The sequence below is a fragment of the Pleurodeles waltl genome, chromosome 7, assembly GCF_031143425.1.
Source record: "Pleurodeles waltl isolate 20211129_DDA chromosome 7, aPleWal1.hap1.20221129, whole genome shotgun sequence".
NCBI lineage: Eukaryota > Metazoa > Chordata > Amphibia > Caudata > Salamandridae > Pleurodeles > Pleurodeles waltl.
Window position 1 is genome coordinate 40,908,996 of NC_090446.1, and position 20,845 is coordinate 40,929,840.

The window sequence follows — 20,845 nt, forward strand, 5'->3', positions numbered from 1 at the left end:
GCTTGCTTTGTTTCAGCCCAGGCCACTTCACACCTCATTAAGGCAGCCTGGCTGAGGCTGTAGGAAAGTAGCCTCTTTCTAGCATGGTTAACCCCACTTTTGGCCTGTTTGTGAGTGTGTGTCAGTGCGTTTTTACTGTGTCACTGGGATCCTGCTAGCCAGGACCCCGGTGCTCATAGATAAAAACTTATGTGTCTGTGTGTTTTGCCTGTCTCACTGGGATTCTGCTAGCCAGGACCCCAGTGCTCATAGTTTGAGGCCTAATGTGTATGCCTGTGTAGTGCCTAACTGTGTCACTGAGGCTCTGCTAATCAGAAACTCAGTGCTTATGCTCTCTCTGCTTTTAAATGTGTCACTGTAGGCCAGTGACTTCATTTACCAATTTCAATTTGCACACTGGATCCCGCGTATAAGTCCCTAGTATATGGTACCTAGGTCCCCAGGGCATATGTCTAACATTCACTTGCTGAAGGTTAGGTGCAAAGTTACTAAGTGTGAGGGCAGCTTTCCACTAACCAAGGTGCCCCCACATTGTTCTGGGCCATTTCCCCATACTTTGTGAGTGCAGGGACGGCATTACACGCGTGCATAACATATAGGTCAATACCTATATGTAGCTTCACAATGGTAACTCAGAATATGGCCATGTAACATGTCTAAGATCATGGAATTGTCCTCTCATTCCAAATCTGGTATTGGGGAGCCAATTCCATGCATCCTGGGTGCCCCACCATGGACCTCTAGTACTGCCAAACCAGCTTCTGAGACTTGCACCGCAACTACAACTGCTGCCATCTCACAGACAGGTTTCTTACCTCCTGGGATCTGGGCAGCCCCAGTCCAAGGAAGGCAGAACAAAGAATTTCCTCTGAGAGCAGGGTGTTACACCCTCTCCCTTTGGCAATAGGTGTTATAGGCTAGGGAGTGGTAGCCTCCCCTAGCCTCTGGAAATGCTTTGAAGGGCACAGATGGTTCCCTCCTTGCATAAACCAGTCTACACCAGTTCAGGGACCCCTTCTCCCCTTCTCTGATGAGAATCTGGACAAAGGAAATGTTAGTGACCACTCCCCTGTCCATCACCACCCCAGGGGTGGTGCCCAGAGCTCCTCCAGTGTGTCCCAGACTTCAGCTATCTTGCTTTGCAAGGTTTGGGGCACTCTGGAGGGCTCTGAGTGGCCAGTGCAAGCAGGTTGACATCAGAGACCCTTCCTGCTAGGTCCATGCCTGATAAGGTAGCCAATCCCCCTCTTAGGGCTATTTAGGGTCTCTCATGTGGGTTCTCTTCAGATTCTGCTTGCAAGTTTCCATTCAGGAATCCTCTGCAACAACTTCATACTCTTCTGACCTTGGAGCAACCACAGCCTGCTCCAAGAAACGCTGTAACTGCAACAAAGTGTCTACAAGAGACATTTTTCTTCAGCAACCTCAGCTCCAAGTCAGCAACTGCAACAGTTTCCACAGAGTGCATGCTCTGGGGAAACCCTGTCTTCATCCTGCACCAAAAGGACCGAAGAAATCTCCTGTAGAGTGACGGGGTCCTCCCCTGCTCCAAGCAGGCACCTTCCAAGGTGACGACCTGTACACTGGTACTACTCTCACGGCGACGAGCCTTCTCCTAAGGACACGGAGGGTGGACATCATCAACATAGATTGTCCTGAGGTCCTGCTGACGCAGTTTAGAGGAGGTAAGACCTTGCCTTCCCTGAGAACGACAGTACCCATGTGTATTGTGTCTTTTTCACCTCCTGAGGCCTCTGTGCTCTCTTTGAAAAATTCCTTCATGCACAGCCTGGCCCAGGTCCTCAGCACTCCACCCTGCCACGCTCAACTTGCTGAGTTGTTCTCCGGTGGCGTGGGACCTTCTTTTGTTGTGCTGCATCAACTGCATTTTACACCTCCTTTGAACCTGTATCCTATGTCTTCTGGGGGTTCTGGCTGGCATCCTGAGGGCTCCCTAAAGTGCTGACAGCCCCTTCTCCCTCCTCACATAGAATTGACACCCCCAGGGCCCTCCTGGGTCCATCCATCATAATTTTGATGAAAAACACACTTTTGCCGTACCCAAGGCTTGTTGGTGCCTTCCAACACGAAATGTTATCTGCAACAATCTTCACACCATGGGACATCTTTTGCATTATGCAGAAACCTGCTGGCATCATCCTAGGGTGCATTTCTGTAGTCTTTGACTAACCAGGGACTCTTCTTTTGCACGCTCTTTTGGGTTGGCAGGAGCCCCTGTCCTTCCTGGAACTTCTTTTGACTTCTGGACTTGGTCCCCTTCCTTTGCAGGTCTTAAGGTCCAATAATCGAGCAGTTGTTCTCTGCAGACTTGGTTGGCCGCAGCAAAATCCCAAAAACGAGGTGTAGTGTGTCCTAAGGAAACTTACAATACTTGACTCCTGATTTTCTGGGCTCTGTGGTGGGGTAAATTACTTACCTTTACTGTATTCTTACTCTTCCAGCAATTCTGCACACACTACACTTGTCTAGGGTAGAATTTGTGATTCACATTCCACTTTTTTACTATATGGTTTCTGTTGCCCCTAGACCTACTGTTAGCAATGCTCTATGGCTATTTACTTGTCTAAGTTTGGTGTCTAGTGTATATATTGTGTATAATACTTAACTCCAGAAGGAGTATTGTCTTTAACATATTTTTGGTACTGTGTCACCCCAAATAAATACATTTTATTGTCTTTGCTTGTGTATAAGTACTGTGTAACTATAAGTGGTAATGCATGAGCTTTGCATGTCTCCTAGTTCAGCCTAAGCTGCTCTACTATAGCTACCTCTATCAGCCTAAGCTGCTGGAACACTGCTACTTCACTAATAACCGGACCTGGTATAAGGCGGAAGTACCCAAAGTACCCAATACAATCTAGGCCAGCCTCGTACACAGGCTGCCAGACCAGAGGAGGGTACTACAGGGCAGAAGTTGGTAACTTTTAGCAAGAGTTTCTAAAACTCTTTCCCTCTCCAAGTTATATTGAATTCAACGGTGGCAAGTTGCTAGATTTAGTATAAAATTTATTCTGGTACCAAATGTGCTACAATTAGCTCCTACCTATGGAAAATGAGACTTTATTATTTTAAAATAAAGTCTCTGCTTGTTAGCCTGTGGAGCCCATTGACAACAATGGGGAAAAAATCACATTTTGCTATTCCTTCACCAGGGCTTATAAAACATATTTTATAAGGTTCCTGCGTATAGTTACACTGCACCCAACCCTGGGTGCACTTAGGGGATACCTTATAGGTGACGTACATTTAAAAATAAGGTAGCTTAGGACTTTGGAAGTACTTTTAATTCCAAAGTTGAATTTGGGATCAACTCTGATTTAAAAGCAGCCAGCAAGGCAGGCCTGCTTTTAAAATGACACTGAGCACCACATCAGTGCACCTATGAGTGTACTATCTATACTGTGGTCACTAAACCTCCATGTCATATCATACATTAGGGGTCTGTAGGTAGGTTGGTACATCCAATTAGAATTAGCCTACTTTGCATAGTCCATTTTACTCTGAGCACTGGTCCTGGAACTGGTTAGCAGTGCTCAGGGCACAGTCAGGGTCAGTAACCACCAGTATTAGTAAAAAAGTTTGGGTGGTGACCAGGGCAAAAAGGAGGACTTTCCTACACTCTCTAAATGTGATGGACAGACCAAGGGTTTGGTGACAAGCAATGGAGAATCCTGTGGACCGAACTGGTAAATCAGACCTAGTGTTGTGATCTGAGTATACACCCAATGTAGCCAGTGGAGGTTAGCGGGGACTGGCACAAAATGGTCTCTCTTAAGTGCATTTATTTCCATCCTGGCTGTAAGTTTCTGATTGTATTCTAGCCTTACAATGGATAAGGCATTGCAAGGGAAATGGAAAATTTGTCTTGTTAGTTATTGATGGCTTAAACCAAAGCTGCAATAAAATTGTGGGATGGTAACAACAGTGGCATTTAGAATGTTGTCTTTCATGTAAATAGATTCTAGCCATTCACCATAATTTAGTTAAATATTTTGCCAAAGAATTCCTGGCAACCGGATACCAACAACACACAATATTATTTTTTAGTTGTTAGTTGTGATGGCCTATAGCACAATATTCCAGTTCCCATGATATTGCCATTTTTATTGTACTTGGTTAATATGTAAGATACTGTCTGCCATGCCTAATGTCTTTAGCTCTAATGGGTGGGTGGCATGAACCATACCTTCTAGCTTTTCTTTCATTAAAATTCTATCAAAGCAAATATCGTTTTGCCAATGGCTAATCTGGGAATTGCATTCTGGAAAGAGACATATATTATGTAGGCTTGAGCGTAATTTGCAGTGCACCAGAGTAATTGTGATAATACAGCGTTACTCCTTGATGTGGAATTACTGATATTAACATGATTACTCCTGCTTGCATAATTAAGAATAATTTGTGCTTGCGATTTGTGTTCTGCTGCATTTAGCACTATTAATTAGCGCAAAATGCATCCTAATGTGGACTTTGGATGCCAGAGTGCATTATGATAAGGAAACAGTGCTAAATGCCGGGAGTGAGATGGGAAAAATCTGCTTCCAAGAGCACTATTAGCGAGTGAAAGTATCCACTCGTATTTTTCTGTTGCATTTATTGCCATTAGCACAAAATGCAGCCTACAGTCCATTTTGATGTGAAGGTGTAAAGTAGTGTCAGGAGTGAGAAGGTGGAAATCGTCCATCGAGAGCACATTTAGTGAGCATAAGCAGGTTCTCACACTCGCTATTTGTGTTCTGTTGCATTTAGTGCTGTTTCTTAGTGCAAAACACATTGCTTGCAACCTTTTTGGATGCTAGGGAGCATTTTAGGTTTACACTAAAAAAAAGCACCAAATTCAGAATTATTTGTCTTGCATTATTCAAGTGTAATCTCGTGGAATTCGTATGAAGTTCTGCATGAGTATGCTACACTGAATTACACAATTTATGCCCACTTATAATTGTTTCAGTCATATCTTCTTTAAGTAAGCCAATATCTTTCCAGGATTTCACAAATATCTGATGAATGATGCCTATTTGTCCCAGCTTTAACATCTGAGAGCTCAATCACTAATGTGAGTACTTTGAATTGGCAGTGTATCAAATACGATCAGTAGGTATTTTAAGTGAGCTTTAACCCCTTTGTTGGTGTCTAATTTGGTTATCATGAAAGAAACCAGTGTTATGCCCACTTTCAAATTATTGTATGAATCCAAGATCCTTGAGTTCTGTGTATATTTAAACTTGCTAAATGCAAGATATAAGTGAGTGGAGCCCTTTAAACTTTGCAACTCTTCCCCTGTGCCAACAAGTAATCAGTCTCTTGGACAGTAGTAGCGCCAGAGCGAGCAGCTTCCTGAGAACAGTGGGAATCCCTGCAACCCAGCCTAATCAAGGCATGTGGGATAAAGTGGTCAGGACAAGTCAGGGGCAGAAGGGTGCCATCTGGTATTCCACGTCTCATGCAATGTGACTTTTCCCAGAGGCCATAACACCATAGGTCCATATAGGTATAATATGTATGCTGCAAGAACATTTAGGGCCATATTTATACTCTGGTTGCGCCGAATTTGCGTCGTTTTTTTCGACGCAAATTCGACGCAGAACTAACGCCAACTAACGCCATATTTATACTCTGGCGTTAGACGCTTCGGGCGCCAAAGTGCCCGGAGTGTGCGTCATTTTTTAGCGTGAACCCCTTCCTTGCGTTAATGATATGCAAGGGAGGCGTTCCCGTCTTAAAAAATGACTCCCAGGCCTTTACGTGGTATTTATACTCCCGGGCAAAAGAGACGCCCGGGAGTGGGCGTGGCCAAAAACGGCGCATTTGCGCCGCTTTTTAACGCCTGGGTCAGGGATGGCGTTAAGGGACAAGTGGGCTCAAAATGAGCCCAGAGTGCCCTCCCCTGCCCCCAGGGACCCCCCCTGCCACCCTTGCCCACCCCAGGAGGACACCCAAGGACGGAGGGACCCATCTCATGGACATTAAGGTAAGTTCAGGTAAGTATTTTATTTTTTATTTTTTGTGGCATAGGGGGGCCTGATTTGTGCCCCCCTACATGCCACTATGCCCAATGACCATGCCCAGGGGACATAAGTCCCCTGGGCATGGCCATTGGGCAAGGGGGCATGACTCCTATCTTTACAATGATAGGAGTCATGTTGATGGGGGATGGGCGTCTAAAAAAAATGGCGCAAGTCGGGTTACGACGATTTTTTCGACGCAACCTGACTTGCCCCATTTTAAGACGCCCATACGCCATTTTCCCCCTACGCCGGCGCTGTCTGGTGTACGTGGTTTTTTTCCACGCACACCAGGCAGCGCCGGTCTGCTAGCGCCGGCTAACGCCATTCAATAAATACGGCGCCCGCATGGCGCTTCAGAATGGCGTTAGCCGGCGCTAAACTTTTTGACGCAAAACTGCGTTAGCGCAGTTTTGCGTCAAAAAGTATAAATACGGCCCTTAATTTATGATACACAATTGAGGAAATTATACCCATTTGGTGCAACAGAATTTCCAGGTATCTAGTGATTTTCCAGGCCCATTTCCTCATCTAATTTAGGTCTAAAAGAGTGGTTCCATTCTGGGGGTTCCCCATGAGGAACCCAATAGAGGGTGGAGACTAGTAGATTGGTAGATATCGCAGTCAGTACTTTTTCGAATGTCTGATAGGTAACAGGTTCCGCAGGAAATCCTGGAGTGGCCAGCCTGCTCTGTGGCGGTAGTACAGAAATGTTCCCAGTGGGGTACCTCGTGATGGCATGTGAGGAAAGATATATATATAAAATATATATATATATATGTGTATATATGTATTTATACACATATATATATACATTTATATATGTATATATACACATATATATATATATATATATATATATATATAGATAGATAGATATAGATATATATATATATGTGGATAGATAGATAGATAGATAGATAGATAGATAGATAGATAGATAGATAGATAGATAGATAGATAGATAGATAGATAGATAGATAGATAGATAGATAGATATACACATATATATTACCTAGTGATGGTCACAAGTAGGTAGTTATAGTTAGGACCTAGTTTCCTTAGAAAAAGCATTTTTTGACTTGTCTATATCTTTAGGGCCATTTGATAAATCTTAAAACAAATGTAGAAAAAAGTGTTCCCAGGAATTTTACTGTCCAGGGGGAGGTTTGGGGGTGAACCGTCATGCGGGGCCCATGAAAAAAGGGGGTCAAAAGTGCATTTCCGCTTATAATTCCCATAGGGATTTGGAAGATGACTACAGCCCCAACTGCTAGACAGAATTACAACAAATGTGGCAGAAAGGTAAGCTTTGGTCCAGAAAGAAGCCTTTTTCCTATTTGGGGTAAATCCCTCTAGTAGCTTTTGACATATTAAAAGAAAAACAAATTTGTTTATCTGGAGGTGCGACGGCTTCGCTAAACCTTTTTGATACATGGCTTCTGCCAAAACTAAAAAAACTGAAGAAAAAAAAAAAGAAAAGGAGGTTGGGTACTAATACCCTACCCCTCTAGTCTTGGTACAGGGGTCCCCCAGGAACTCCCCACCCCTCTCCTCCTTCCCCGGCATAAAGTATTTTTTTTAAAATCACAGCAAAAATTTGCTGCAAATCTGCCTATTTTGCCTTGATTTATTTTTGCCCCCAGGTGGGCCAGGTCTCGGGGGCACGCCATAAAAATAGGAGGGGGTGCACAAGCCCCCATCCTAGGGCCTATGAAAGCCCCAGGGATCATCGCTTCCCCGGAGCACTGTTTTTAATGTATTCAGGGTGTTCTCACGCGGCACCTCAGCACCCCGGGGATCGCTACCTCCCTTGGGGCAAATATATCAAACTAAATGCAGGGATATATGTAGCCCCCCCCAACAGGCCCAAGGGCTGCCATCTTCCCGGGGCAAATCATAGCAAAATAATGTCTGGAGGGCCTGTGTAACCCCCCCTCGCAGCCCTGGGGACTGCAGGTGGGCCCTCTGGGGACACCCATTCCATAGAGACCTCCACGTCCATGGGGAAAATCACAGTAAAACAACGTGGGGGGACTGCGCAGCCCCCCAGCAGCCCTGAGGACTGCCACCTCACTAGGGCAAATCACAGTAAAATAATGCAGCAGTCACGGGGAGTAGATGACATCTTGAATGGCCTTCTTACTCAGACCCTCACAACTTTTAATAGTGCATAAAATGGTGGAGGCTTTTACTTCTGATTGGGAGCTACTGTACAAAGCAGTGAGCTAAGGGCGGAATTTATTTCACCACAACATGCAACATGTGTGGGGTCAGGCAATGCCAGTAGTGAACAAAGTATGACAGTTCCATCGAAATTATAGCTCTTGAGCGGGGGATTAAAAACCCCCATGCTGAAAATGAGCGTAAGCATGTCCCAGCTGATCACAGCCTGCCCTTCTGCCTAAGCCAGACATAACAGCTACATTTACATTGTAGCAAAAAATTATTTATTGAGTGGTATGTTGACAAACAAATATAGAAGTCTGGGTAGTATGACAATTTTCATGAGGCCTTAACTTCTCGCTATGGACAGCCAGTAGGCTATCCAGTGGTCAACTTTCTCAGTGATCTTTGTGATGGCCATCCCATCGTCGTTAAATATTACTGATTGTGAGTCATAGTGTACACAAATGCCAAGGTATATTAAGGGAGTAGATGCCCCATTGTGAGTGTATTGACAAAAAAATTATATACTGTAGGTGTTTGGGTAGTATGACTATTTTCATGAGGCTGCTAGATCCATTGAAAGCTGAAGTGTCATCCAGCAAGCAACCTGCTTAGTGATCTCTGTGATGCCTAACCTCTAGTTGTCACCAGTTGTGTAACCAAATGAAGGGTTTATTGCACCCAATGCCCAGGTATTTGAGGCAGGGACAAAATCACCTTGAGGATGATTTCGGCATTAAAAGAATATAACAAAATGTGCATATTTCATGTAATTTTTGTGCTTTTCACCTATTTTCTGTAAAAGATAGCATAAACCTTCATTATGAGCAAACTGAATAAGTGTTAGACCTGGCATCCTTGCCGTGGTCTGCCATGTCTGGTTTGCCTCTGCTTCCCATGTTTTGACTGTGTGCTGGACACTGTTTTTGCTTTTTTTAGTACTCTGGGCAATTTACCACTGATGACCAGTGCTAAGCTGCAAATGCTTCCTGTGTAATATGTGTGTTATTGGCTTTTCCGTGAATGGCACATTTGAATTACTGGTAAGCCCCCAGTAAAGTGCTCTAGAGGTGCCCAGGGCCTGTAAATCAAAGACTACTAGTGGGCCTGCAGCACTGATTGTGCCACCCACATGAGTAGCCCTGTAAACATAGCTCAGACCTGCCACTGCAGTGTCTTTGTGTGGAGTTTTAACCCCTTCACTGCCAGTCCTTTTCCCCCTCAGGTGCCAAGCCTTTTTTTGGCTATTTGGGGCAGTTTGTGATTAGGCCCTCATAACGTTTTGTCAACATAAGCTACCCATGCAAAATCTGAGTCCTTTTTTCCAACATCCTAGGGATTCTAGAGGTGCCCAGACTTTGTGGGTTCCCCTGAAGGAGAGTAAGAAATTAGCCAAAATACAACAACAAATTTGTTTTTTTCAAAAAAATGGGAAACAAGGGCTGCAGAAGAAGGCGTGTGGTGTTTTCCCTGAAAATGGAATCAACAAAGGGTTTGTGGTGCTACAATCACCAGCACCCCAGCTTTCAGGAACTGTCAGACTTGAATCAGAGAACCCCATTTTTCAACACAATTGTGGCATTTCACTGGGACATACCCCATTTTTACTATTTTTTGTGCTTTCAGCCTCCTTCCAGTTCCTGACAGAAATAGGTGTGAAACCTATGCTGGATCCCAGAAAGCTAAACATTTCTGAAAAGTAGTCATAATTCTGAATTCAGCAAGGGGTAATTTGTGTAGATCCTACAAGGTTTTCCTACAGAAAATAACAGCTGAAATAAAAAAAAATGTTGAAATTGAGGTGGAAAAAACAGCCATTTTTCTCAACCTTTTACTCTGTAACTTTTTCCCACGATGTCAGATGTTCGAAAGCAATATACCGTTACGTGTGCTGGACTCTTCTGGTTGCGCAGATATATAGACCTTGTAGGTTTATCAAGAACTCTAGGTACCCAGAGCCAATAAATGAGCTGCATCATGCAATGGATTTTCATTCTATATTGGGCATACAGCAATTCATTTGCTCAAATATAAAGAGAGAAAAATAGGTATCAAGAAAACCTTTGTATTTCCTAAATGTGCACAAGATGGTTATTTTCACACCTCTGAATTCCAGGGTGTCCATACTAGCATGTGAATTACAGGGCATTTCTCAAATAGATGTCTTTTTTGCACACTGTCTTACATCTGGAATGAAAAAAGGTAGAGAAAGACAGGGGGCAATAGCAATTGTTTTGCTATTCTGTGTTCCCCCACGTCTTCTGATAAAAATGGTACATCACTTGCGTGGGTAAGCCTAATGCTCGTGACAGGAAACGTAACATGGACACATCACATTTTTAGCTGTAGATTTTGGCCTCTAGCTCAGCCGGCACCTAAGGAAACCTACCAAACCTGTGCATTTCTGAAAACTGGACACCTGGGGGAATCCAGGATGGGATGACGTGTGGCACTTCTCACCAAGTTCTGTTACCCAGAATCCTTTACAAACCTCAAAATTTGGCCAAAAAAATACTTTTTCCTCACATTTTGCTGACAGAAAGCTCAGGAATCGATAGGAGACACACATTTCCTTCTACCCAGCGCTTCCCCAAGTCTCCTGATAAAAATGGTACCTCACTTGTGTGGGTAGGCCTAGGGCCCGTGACAGGAAATTCCCCAAAACACAAAGTGGAAACATCACATTTTCCCGAAGAAAATAGAGCTCTTTTTTGCACAGTGCCAAGCTGTGGATTTTGGCCTCTAGCTCAGTCGGCACTTAGGGAAACATACCAAACCTGCAAATTTTTTTAAACTAGACACTTAGGTGAATCCAAGATGGGGTGACTTGTGGGACTTTGACCAGGTTCTGTTACCCAGAATCCTTTGCAAACTTCAATATTTGGCCCAAAAAAAAATTTTCCTCACATTTCAGTGACAGAAAGTTCTGGAATCTGAGAGGAGTCACACATTTCCTTCCACCCAGTGTTCCCCAATTCTCCTAATAAAAATGGTACCTCACTTGTGTGGGTAGGCCTAGTGGCCGCGAAAGGAAATGCCCCAAAACACTATTTACACATCATAATTATCAAATACTAAACTACCTGTTTTTGCAGGAGAGGGGACCTGCGTTTTTGGTAATGGGCTCAGCAGCCATATAGGGAAACCTACCAAACCCAACCATTTCTGAAAACTAGACACCTGAGGGAATCCATGGCGGTGTGACTTGCGTGGATCCCCCAATGTTTTCTTATCCAGAATCCTCAGCAAACCTCAAATTTAGCTAAAAAAAAAAATCACATTTTTCCCACATTTGTGTGTGGAATCACCGCACGGGGACAAATTTCCTACCATCCAACGTTCCCCTCAGGTTCCCGGTAAAAACGATACCTCACTTGTGTAGGCAAGTGCCTCTGACAGGGAAGAGCCAAAAACATGTTGAAATTGAGGGGGAACCAAAGCGGGTCTAAAAGGGCAGTTTGAAAAAAAACCATTTCTATCCTGACAAATGTGGCGGAATCTTTATCGGCATAAATGACACAATGCTGTGTGGTAGGAATTTTGTGGATTCCTGAGATTCCGGAAGGTTTCATCGCAAAATGTGGAAAAAAGTGTGATTTCCAGCAAAGTAAAGGTTTGCAGGGCATTGTGGGAAAGAAAATGGTGCAGGGTGCATGTGAAGCCCCCCACCCTAGACTCACCCTGATGTTTAGTTTTCAGTTGTGTCTAGGTCTTGTGGATTTTTCTACATGGCAGCAATCCCAAAGTCCAAAAAGTACAGCCCTCACCATTCCAAGTGGGACGATTTTGAGAGTTAGCCAAGCTCTCATGCCCAAATGTAAAACTAAATCCCCAAATAATCAAATGTCATCTTGCTTGCTGTGGGATAAGATGTTTTAGTGTGTGTGGGGAGAGCTGAAAGGCTGTTACCCCTTTCAGTTGGGGTGGGGGCATAACCATGCCCATGCTGGTTTGTAGCCATCACCACCCAATTTGTTTGTTTTTTAATTCCCTGGCACATAGTAGACTTTCTGCCCCCCTGGGTGTGGCTCGGGGGTAATTGCCCCATCTGCCCACTGGTGGGCAGAACAACTTTGGCCCCATTTATTTGGGGTGGGGGTATGGCCATTCCCCAACCCTCTTATTTTGAAACAAATATCTCCCCTGGTCTCTGGTGGGCTTTCTGTCCACCTTGGGGGAAAATGGGCTTTCCAAAAATAGGATATGGCCAACAGTAATATGCCCCCATGGGAAGTGACCCTTGCCCAAGGGGCTGCCCCCCAAACAAAACCGACACATACACACACACACATCAATCCCTGGTGCCTAAGAGGGTTCTCCCCCCCCCGGGGGCAGATCGGCCTAATAGAAATAGACCAATCTCCCCCCAAGGGGAACAGAAATGGTCTAAAAACAATTTCTCCCCCCCCCCCGGAAGCGACCCTTGCCTAAGGGGTCGCTCCCCCTATCAATATAAATGATAACAAAAAAAATCCGTAGTGCCTAATGGCTTCTGCCCCCCTGGGGGCATATCAGCCTAATTAATATAGGCTGATCTTTCCATAGGGGGGCAGAAAAGCCTAATAAAAAAATTCCCCCCGGGGAGTGACCGTTGCCTAAGGGGTCCTCCCCTTATCAGCAGAAATAAAAAAAATATGTATCTCTACGGTCCTATTATTATAGGCCGTTCTGCCAATGGCGGGGGGCAGAAAAGGCCTAATAAAAAATTACTCCCCTGGGAGAGATCCTTGCTTAAAGGGTCGCTCCCTTTATCAATATAGGGGGAAAAAAACATCCCTGGTGTCTAATGGCTTCTGCCCCCCCAGGGCAGATCGGCCAAATTAAAAATAATAGCCTTAGATTAAATGCCCCCCCCCCCCTTGGGGGGTGACCCTTGCCCAAGGGGTTGCTCCCCTTCTTTGTTTACCCCCCTACAGAGGAGAAACTAATCAGTTTCTGCTTTTAGCGCAACGGGAATGGACCTCTGATGAGGTCAGTTTGCATTGGCGTGCTGAAGTCATCAGATGCCACTGGGGGAGTAGGGAGGTCCGGTGGAAGGGAAATCGATTCCCCTTCCAGACCTGCCCTGGGGGCGTGGTGGGAGGCCCTCGGGTGGAGCACCAGGGCTTCCCCTGAGGGCCTAAACCAGGATGTAGTGGTTACATCTGTGGCGCCTTAGCGCCGCGCCACCGGATGTAACCACTACGTCCTTGACGGGGAAGAGGTTAAACTGCTGTAGGAGGCTGGCCTGGCTTATAGTGGGTACCTGATAGTACTTACACCTTGTGCCAGGTCCAGCTATCCCTTATTAGTAGATTAGTAGTGTTCTAGCAGCTTAGGCTGATAGAGGTAGCTATAGCAGAGCAGCTTAAGCTGAACTAGGAGACATGCAAAGCTCCTACTATACCACCTATATCATATAGCACTATATCACAAGAAACACAATACTCAAAGTTACTAAAAATAAATGTACTTATTTTAGTGACAATGTGCCAAGAATATCTCAGAGGATATACTCCCTTAGGAGGTAAGTAAAATACACTAAATATATACACAAACCAAAATCAGGTATGTAAACAGAAAACTAGTGCAAACACTGTAGAATACAATAGGATGCCAGACGCCTAGGGGCCACACAAACCATATATTCTGAAAGTGGAATGCGAACCACGAATGGATCCCTAGGCTAGTGTAGTATGTAGAGGGTCACTGGGAGTGTAAGAAAACACTAAGAGCCATATTTATACTTTTCGACGCACAACTGCGCCAACGCAGTTGTGCGTCAAAAAAGTTAACGCCGGCTAACGCCATTCTGAAGCGCCATGCGGGCGCCGTATCTATTCAATGACGTTAGCCGGCGTTAGCGTAAAAAAATGGGGCAAGTCAGGCTGAGGCAAAATTATCGCCTCAACCCGATTTGCGCCATTTTTTTTTGGCACCCAGACGCCATTAACATGGCTCCTGTCTTAGCAAAGACAGGAGTCATGCCCCCTTGCCCAATGGCCATGCCCAGGGGACTTATGTCCCCTGGGCATGGTCATTGGGCATAGTGGCATTTAGGGGGGCACAAATCAGGCCCCCCTATGCCACAAAAAAAAAAAAAAATAAGTACCTGAACTTACCTTAATGTCCCTGGGGTGGGTCCCTCCATCCTTGGGCATCCTCCTGGGGTGGGCAAGGGTGGCAGGGGGTGTCCCTGGGGGCATGGGAGGGCACCTGTGGGCTCATTCCGAGCCCACAGGTCCCTTAACGCCTGCCCTGAGCAGGCGTTAAAAAATTACGCTAACGCGGCTAGACGTCATTTTTTTTGACCCGCCCACTCCCGTGCGCCATTTATGCACGGGAGTGTAAATACGGCGCACAGGCCTGGGAGTCATTTTTTAGACAGGAACGCCTACTTAGCATCTCATTAACGCAAGCTAGGTGTCCACGCTAAAAAATGACTCAAACTCCATGAACTTTGGCGCCAGACGCGTCTAACGCCAAAGTATAAATATGGAGTTAGTTTTGCGTCGAATTTACGTAAAAAAAATGACACAAATTTGGTGCAAACGGAGTATAAATATGCCCCTAAGGGTGTCCAAGATACCCCACCCCAAGACCCTGAAAAGTAGGAGTAAGGTGATACTACTTCCCCAGAAACACAGTAAACTTGTCTCTGCAAAGACCACAACAGACTGCAAAGCACTGAAGATGGATTCCTGGATTGAAGACCTGCAAAGGAAGGGGACCAGGTCCAAGTGTCGTGAAAGTGTCCAGGAGGGGCAGGAGCCCACTAACCCCGGATGAAGGTGCAAAATTGCTGCCTCCGGATGGAAGAAGCTAAAGATTCTGCAACAACAAACGGTGCTAGGAACTTCTCCTTTTTGCAAAAGATGTCCCACGGAGTGCTAAAGGATGCAGCATTGTTTCTTTGGAGAAAGACTGCAAGCAAGCCTTGCTAGCTGCAAAGGTTGCAGTTGAAGAAAAAGGGTGCTGCCCAGGCCCAGGAAGGACCAGGAGGTCACCACTTGGGAGAGGAGACAGAGGGGGCCCTCAGCAATACAGCGAGCAAATGCACAAGTAGGCAGAATCTGCAGAAGTCCTTGAACATGGTTTCAAGAAGACTGAGCACGGTGGTCATCTCAACACTACAAAAGATGGTCCCACGAAGCCCGAGATCAACTCAGGGAGTTGAGCAATGCAGGACGGAGTGCTGGTGACCTGGACACGGCTGTGCACGGAGGATTCCTTGCAAAAGTGCACAGAAGCCCTTGCAGCTGCAGTTCACGCGGTGCAGAGGTTTACTGTCTGGAGAGGGGAGGCAAAGATTTACCTCCTCCAAATTTAGACAGTTGGACCACTGGACAGTCTGGGTCAATTGGGTCCACAACCTGTGTTACAGAGGCCATGCTCATCAGGATGAGAGGGGTCCCAGAGTACCAGTGACACTGAAGTTTGGAGCCTGCTGGAGCAGGAGGAAGATTCTGTCGACCCTCTGAGATTTCTTTGTGGCTTCCAGTGCAGGATGAAGGCAGGCAGCCCCCAAAGCATGCACCACCAGGAAAAAGCCAGCAGGATGAGGCGCTACAATGGCACTGGTAGTCTTCTTGCTACTTTGTTGCAGTTTTGCAGGCATCCTGGAGCAGTCAGCGGTCGATCCTTGGCAGAAGTCGAAGAGGGAGATGCAGAAGAACTCTGGTGAAATCTTGCAAGTCGTTATCTGAGGAAAAGCCCACAGGAGAGACCCTAAATAGCATTCAGAGGAGGATTGGCCACCATTGAGGTAAGCACCTATCAGGAGGGGTCTCTGATGTCACCTGTTGGCGCTGGCCACTCAGAGGCCTCCATTGTGCCCGCACACCTCTGATTTCAAAATGGCAGAGGTCTGGGACACACTGGAGGAGCTCTGGGTACCACCCCTGGCGTGGTGATGGACAGGGGAGTGGTCATTCCCCTTTCCTTTGTCCAGTTTCTCACCAGAGCAGGGGCTGGGGGATCCCTGAACCGGTGTAGACTGGCTTATGCAAGGAGGGCACCATCTGTGCCCTTCAAAGCATTTGCAGAGGCTGGTAAAGGGTACTCCTCCCTAGCCCTTAACACCTATTTCCAAAGGGAGAGGGTGTAACACCCTCTCTCAGAGGAAATTCTTTGTTCTGCCTTCCTGGGACTGGGCTGCCCAGAAACCAGGAGGGCAGAACCCTGTCTGTGGGTTGGCAGCAGCGGTACCTGCAGAGAAAAACCCAGAGAGCTGGTTTGGCAGTACCCGGGGACCATAGTGGAGCCCCGGGGATGCATGGGATTGGCACCCAATACCAGATTTGGCATGGGGGGACAATTCCATGATCTTAGACATGTTACATGGCCATATTCGGAGTTATTATTGTGAAGCTACATATAGGTATTGACCTATATGTAGTCCACGCTTGAAATGGTGTCCCGCAGTCACAAAGTCCGGGGAAATTACCCTGAACTATGTGGGGGCACTTTGGCTAGTGCCAGGGTGCCCTCACACTTAGTAACTTTGCACCTAACCTTCACTAAGTGAAGGTACGATATATAGGTGACTTATAAGTTACTTAAGTGCAGTGTAAAATGGCTTTGAAATAAGGTGTGCGTTATTTCACTCAGGCTTCAGTGGCAGTCCTGTATAAAAATTGTCTGAGCTCCCTACGGGTGGCAAAAGAAATGCTGCAGCCCATAGGGATCTCCTGGAACCCCAATGCCCTGGGTACCTAGGTGCCATATACTAGGGAATTATAAGGGTGTTCCAGTGTGGCAATTAGAATTGGTAAAAATGGTCACTAGCCTATAGTGACAATTTTAAAGGCAGAGAGAAGAGAGAGCATAAGCACTGAGGTTCTGGTTAGCAGAGCCTCAGTGACACAGTTAGTTACTACACAGGTACATACATTCAGACCACAAACTGTGAGCACTGGGGTCCTGGCTAGCAGGACCCCAGTGAGACAGGCAAAAACAAACTTACATACATATACAAATGTGGGTAACATGCCAGGCAAGATGGTATGTTCCTACACAACCCCCCCCCAACAAGGGGCAATAAGACTAACCTTGCCCAGATGAGTCTTCATTGTCTAAGTGGAAATATCTGGAGAGTCCATCTGCATTGGAGTGGGTACTCCCAGGTCTATGTTCCACTGTATAGTCCATTCCCTGTAGGTAGATGGACCACGTCAACAATTTAGGGTTTTCACCTTTCATTTGTTTAAGCCATAATAGAGGTTTGTGGTCTGTCTAAACAGTAAAGTGAGTACCAAACAGGTATGGTCTCAACTTTTTCAGTGCCCAGACCACAGCAAAGGCCTCCCCCTCTATGGCAGACCAACACTTTTCTCTAGGGGTCAACCTCCTGCTGATAAAAGCAACAGGTTGATCCTGGCCCTCAGTGTTAAGCTGTGATAGAACTGCACCTACCCCTAATTCAGAAGCATCAGTCTGGACTATGAATTTCTTGGAGTAACAAGGGCTTTTTAGGACAGGTGCAGAGTGCATGGCCTGTTTTAGCTCATCAAAAGCCTTTTGACAGCTAGCTGTCCACAGCACCTTTTTAGGCATCGTCTTGCTTGTGAGGTGATTAAGAGGGGCTGCGATGGAGCCATAGTTCTTAATGAACCTCCTATAGTACCCTGTGAGTCCTAAGAAGGCTCTCACCTGGGTTTTAGTTGTAGGGGGAGCCCATTCCATAAAGGTCTGGATCTTCCCCTGTAGTGGTGCAATCTGTTCCCCACCTACCAGGTGGCCCAGATAAACCACTTTCCCCTGCCCTATCTGGCACTTTGAGCCTTGATAGTGAGGCCTGCCTTTTGCAGGGCCTCCAAAACTTTCCATAGGTGGACCAGGTGATCATCCTAGGTGGGTGTTAAAGACAGCTATATCATCTAGATATGCTGCACTAAAAGCTTCCAGTCCTTGGAGAACTGTATTCACCAACCTTTGAAAAGTGGCAGGTGCATTTTTCAAACCAAAGGGCATAACATTGAACTGATAGTGCCCTACAATGGTGGAAAATGCCGTTTTAGGTTTAGCATCTTCTGACAACTTAATCTGCCAATAGCCTGCAGTTAAGTCAAAGGTGCTTAGATACTTGGCAGAAACCAGTGTATCTTGGAGCTCATCTGCCCTGGGTATAGGGTGAGCATCAGTTTTGGTTACCTGATTGAGTCCTCTATAGTCAACACAAAACCTCATTTCCTTTTTACCATCTTTAGTATGAGGTTTAAGGGCAAGCACCACTGGGCTAGCCCATGGGCTTTCAGAAGGCTCAATCACTCCCAGATCTAACATTTTCTGTACCTCTTGTTTTATGCAGTCTCTGACATGGTCAGGATGCCTATAAATCTTACTTTTGATAGGTAAACTGTCTCCAATGTCGATTGTGTGCTCACACCAGGTAGTTGTACCTGGGATCAGTGAGAAGAGGTCAGAGAACTGGTCTAGGAGATGTATGCCCTTGTCCTTCTGCTCACCAGTAAGGCAATCTGCAGGTACAACTCCCTCTACTAAGCCATCACCTTCATTGGTAGAGGAGAGGTCAGGGAGAGGGTCACTCTTTTCTTCCTGTCCCTGATCAGTTGCCATGAGCAGGGTTGACTCAGCCCTGTCATAATAAGGTTTTAGGTGATTGACATGGAGCACCCTAAGGGGACTCCTGTCAATGGCCAGGTCTGCTAAATAGGTGACCTCACCTTTCTTTTCTACTATGAGATGGGGTCCACTCCATTTGTCCTGGCGTGCTCTTGGGGCCACAGGCTCCAATACCCACACCTTCTGTCCTGGGTGGTACTGGGTCAGGACAGCCTTCTGGTCATGCCATTGCTTTTGGAGCTCTTGGCTGGCCTGAAGTTTTTTACTGGCTTTTTTCATGTACTCAGCCATTTTGTATCTTAGGCCAAGTACAGTCCACAATGTCTTGCTTGGGAGCTTTTAAAGGTTGTTCACAACCCTCCTTCACAAGAGCAAGGGGACCTCTTACAGGGTACCCAAAGAGGAGTTCAAAGGGGCTTAAGCCAACTCCTTTGTGGGGTATAAGCAAAAAAGAGGCATGGCAACAGGACATCCCATCTCCTTCTGAGTTTTTCAGGGAGTCCTATGATCATGACTTTGAGAGTTTTATTAATCCTCTCAACCAGACCATTTGTCTGTGGATGATAAGGAGTAGTGAACTTGTAAGTTACACCACACTCCTTACACATAGCTTTGAGGTATGCAGACATGAAGTTACTACCTCTGTCAATCACCACTTCCTTAGGGAAGCCCACTCTGGAAAAGATTCCCAGGAGGGCTTTTGCCACTGCAGGAGCTGTAGTGGTCCTTAAGGGTCTAGCTTCAGGATACCTAGTGGTATGGTCCACTACCACAAGGATAAACCTATTGCCTAAAGCTGTTGGAGGGTCAAGGGGGCCAACTATGTCAACCCCTACCCTGTCAACCAATCCCAACCACAGGAAGTTGAATTAAGGGGGCCTTAGGTGTGCCACCAGTCTTGCCACTGGCTTGGCAGGTCACACAGGAGCGACAAAACTCCTTTGTGTCCTCTGACATGTGAGGCCAGTGAAACAATGGAACAAGTTTTTTCCAAGTTTTACTCTGGCCTAAATGCCCAGCCAAAGGAATATCATGAGCCAAAGTGAGAAGAAATTCCCTATACTGCAAAGGGATGACCAATCTCCTGGCAGCTCCAGGTTTAGGGTCCCTTGACTCATTGTAGAGGAGATTATCTTCCCAATAGACTTTATGGCTATCAGTGATATCCCCATTCTGCTGTTTGACAGCTTGCTGTCTCAGACCCTCTAGTGTGGGACAGGTCTGCTGTGCCACACTCAGCTCTTCCCTAGCAGGCCCCCCTGCACCCAAAAGCTCAGCAGCTCATCTGGTGTACGTTCTGCACAGGGAGATGATTCCTCTTCCTCAAAAGTGGAATCTTCTGGAGAGGGAGGGATAGTGGACAAGAATGACCCTTTCTACCCCTTTGCTTTTGGGAACAGTTGGTCCATTGTTCCAGGGTCCACGCTTCCCTGTCTGTCAACACCAGGACAGTGCGCGCTCTACGGGCAACATAATGCAAAATAACAAAACTTATGCAATGTAATAATTCATGCATTGTGTGCTGATATTGCATATCAACTTTTTGCATTGCAGATATTTATCTTGAAATGTCATTAATGCTGTTTGCAAGATATTGTTCATATTCAAGCTTGTTCATTTTCAAGCCTTTCCTGTGGTCTCGCTGGGTGTGGCATGTGGGCGGGGCTTGGGTCTATTTAAGGAACCTAGCTCAGCTCCACGTGCTCACTATTCAGAGGTCCCGGTGCAGAGCATCAGCATTTTCCAAGATCCTGTTCCGCAGGCCTATTGGACATTTCCTGGCCCTGTCCTCATTATCTTGTTGATCTTCAAGCAGGGTGGTAAGGCGGAGTTCTGGATAGGCCTCGACTCCGTTTTCTAGAAACATTTGAGTTTTTGGCTTTGTGATTTACAGTGTGTGCAATTTACTCTTGGCACTTAATCCTTGCAGTTCGGATCGGTAGATTGTGCAATCATTTTGAGGCATTTGAATCTTGATGGTTGAATCGGCAACAGTGTGCTCGATTCATTCTTGGCAATTAACCCTTGCAGTTCAGATCGGCAGAGTGCGCGATGATTTCAAAGCATTTGAATCTTGTTGGTTGAAT